General features: G+C 41.7%; 1 pseudogene; it reads left to right on the top strand.

Annotated features, from left to right (window-relative positions):
* Positions 1-674: 674 nt before the first annotated feature.
* On the top strand, positions 675-2,724 carry LOC149261098 (UNC93-like protein 1 pseudogene; annotated as a pseudogene).
* Positions 2,725-3,064: the final 340 nt, after the last annotated feature.

Genomic DNA, 3,064 nt, shown 5'->3' with positions numbered 1-3,064 from the left:
TTTATTTAAAGAAAAACAATTCAAAAAAAAATTCATTGGTTAAATTCTTCCGTTTAAAAATATATAAAAACAAAATATTTGGAAGGTTTTGAAAAAATATATATTTACAAATGTATTTTAAATATAAGAAATTGTAATATCTCTATTAAAAAAAAAAAATTACCATCTTGAAAAAGAAAAAAAAACACAACAAAATTAAAACTTACTACCATTCCAATTTTTAAACTTGTAGGGCCATCTTCGATGACGTTTGCAAAAATGCTAAGTAGATCATGCGGCATACAATACCAGCAGAGGCAATAAGCACGTCTTTGGATGTGAGTTAAACGCACGTAATTTTCATCGGCTTCACAAAAATATTTAAATAGATGGATACCGTAAGATCCCGAAACAAAACAGGGAAAGCCGACGAGTAAACGTTTGGATTTAAGGGAAAACGGCATGGGATATACAGCACACGAAGAAATTTCAATACGTGAATGGTGACAACACGTGGGATGTGATGGAGACTGCTTCACGAATCATCCGAGAGTTATTTCTCTCTTTCAACAACGTAATATATACCTCCAAGCTCTGCATGCCACCTTCCAATCTGTGTGACGATTGTGCGCTGACAGGGTACTCGCTACATCTCCCAATCCATTACACCGAATAGAAAGGATTTAAAGGTCTGAGTTGTCCATTCAGAATTGGAATTAAAGGCGGGCCGCTCCTAAATCCAGAATTCCAATCACAGTGGCTTGCACAGGGATCCTAATTCCCAAAAATATTGGGCTTCTCACTGCTCAGACATCTTGATTTGAGTTGCCAAAGCCCATTATCAGGCATATAGAAAAATCTGAAAGTGAATTGGGTTTGGGATTATCGAGCTCCATTGAAATCTACCGATGGAGAAGGGTAATCGTGATGAAGAAGAGGGACCCTGTAAGAAGGTTCCTCAATCCAAATGGTTCCGCTACAATTCCCCCCTCACCCAGGTGATTATGATGTCTCTGGTCTGCTTCTGCTGCCCGGGCATGTTCAACGCCCTCACCGGATTGGGGGGAAGCGGGCAGGAGAACGACCAGGCGTCCAACGATGCGAACACTGCCTTGTACGGGACGTTTGCAGTGTTCGGCGTTTTCGCCGGCGGAATCTACAACATCCTCGGCCCTCGCGGGACCATCTTTGCAGGCTGCTGCACTTATGCTCTCTACGCCGGTTCTTTTCTCTACTACAATCATTATCATGATGAAATGTTTCCTGTTATTGCAGGTGGAATTCTGGGCGTCGGAGCTGGATTGCTCTGGGCCGGACAGGGATCAATCATGACCTCGTATCCCACCGAGGACAAGAAAGGAAGATACATTTCTCTCTTCTGGGTTATATTCAATCTGGGAGGAGTCGTAGGCGGTTTCATTCCCTTTATATTGAATTATCACAGCAAAGCCGCGTCTGTTAGCGACTGGACCTATATAGCCTTCATGTGTTTCATGGGCTTTGGGGCTTTTGTGAGTTTGGCCTTGGTTCCACCCAACAAAGTGGTAAGGAGCGATGGCAGCAAGGTTACTCTGCGTAAATACTCCAGTGTGAGCACCGAGGCCATTGAGGTTATCAAGCTATTCTTCAACTGGAAGATGCTGCTGCTCTTCCCTGCTGCATGGGCCAGCAAGTTTTTTTACACTTATGAATTCAACAACGTTAATGGCAGGATCTTTACGGTGAGGACCAGAGGGTTCAACAATGTTTCTTTCTGGGGTGCTCAGATGTTAGGGTCTGTGATAATCGGGTACGTTCTAGATTTCAGCTTCCTGAGTAGGAAGAAAAGAGGGTTTCTGGGCGTGGCCATCGTTGCAGTACTGGGGACTGCAATTTGGGGAGGCGGTCTCGCCAATCAGCTGAGATATAGCAGAGATAAGCCCTTGCAGCAGCTCGATTTAACCGACTCCGGCGCTGCTTTTGCAGGGCCGTTTGCTTTATATTTCAGCTATGGATTACTGGACTCCATGTTCCAGACTCTGTGTTATTGGACGATCGGAGCTTTGGCAGATGATTCCCATACTCTGACCAGATACAGTGGACTGTTCAAAGCCGTGCAGAGTGCAGGAACAGCGGTGGGCTGGGATACGGACAGACAGAGTGTTTCTCTGCTGGAGGAGCTCATAATCAATTGGAGTCTTGTTACAATCAGCTACCCGTTCTTGATTATCCTCATTGCCTTGGCTATAGATGATCGTGAGACTGCTAGTTCCACTGAACCCAAAGCAGGCTACGAAGCTGAAGCGAAGCAAGTATCAAACTGAAGCGAAACAGTTCTGTACCTTGACTACATCTACACAAGGCTATGCATTGATCAGTTTATAAGAAACAAGCGTTCCCTTGAGTGGGAATCCATGGGAATCCATCTGGTGAAGCTTTGTCATGGTGTACTGTAGTGTTCGATGGGATTTTTGTCCACAGTGTGCTTTGTCGTATTTATTATGAAGTATATATGTCTGCTTTATTGGATTTAGTCTCCAAAAAAAATGTACTCACTTTGCTTTAGGTTAAAAAATGCTTTGGGATACAAAGCTATCATTTCATTACTTAAACATAGACTTTCTTCTTAGATCAAGTGGATGCAATCTAGATTTTGAATCTAGGTTTTACGAGTCTGCTGCCTTCTGCTCTAGTAGCAATTGAACAAGTTTTCTTTACTCAATTATTGGGATGTGCTGGCACAGATTTGTCGGAGATGGTGGAAACATGGTCATTCTGTGAACTTGTTTGGCATTTCAAACAGCTCTGTTATAATATGAGGAGACATAGTCATAAGAGAGTAAATAGAATCACTAGCTATGCATCCTTAAATAAATATATAATTATGGATAGTTAAAATCTTCATGGAAAGGTTCAAATCTATCGTTGTATAATCATTATTATAAGAGAATCAAATAACTCTAATAAATATATAGTACTGAGCATAACCTCTATAATACTGAGCATAAGCTCTTAGTATTATAGAGGAAAGCAGTTGACCTCTCAAAATTAATAAATCTCTGATTCAATGTTAATAACTATATCGTTTTCTTTTTATCGGATGGCA

The sequence above is a fragment of the Pinus tabuliformis genome, chromosome 6 (genome assembly GCF_031772625.1).
Source record: "Pinus tabuliformis cultivar Carrire ecotype Pingquan chromosome 6, CPIR1, whole genome shotgun sequence".
NCBI classification, from domain to species: domain Eukaryota; kingdom Viridiplantae; phylum Streptophyta; class Pinopsida; order Pinales; family Pinaceae; genus Pinus; species Pinus tabuliformis.
Note: the sequence above shows the minus strand (reverse complement) of the source record. Positions and strands in the feature narration are given on the sequence as shown.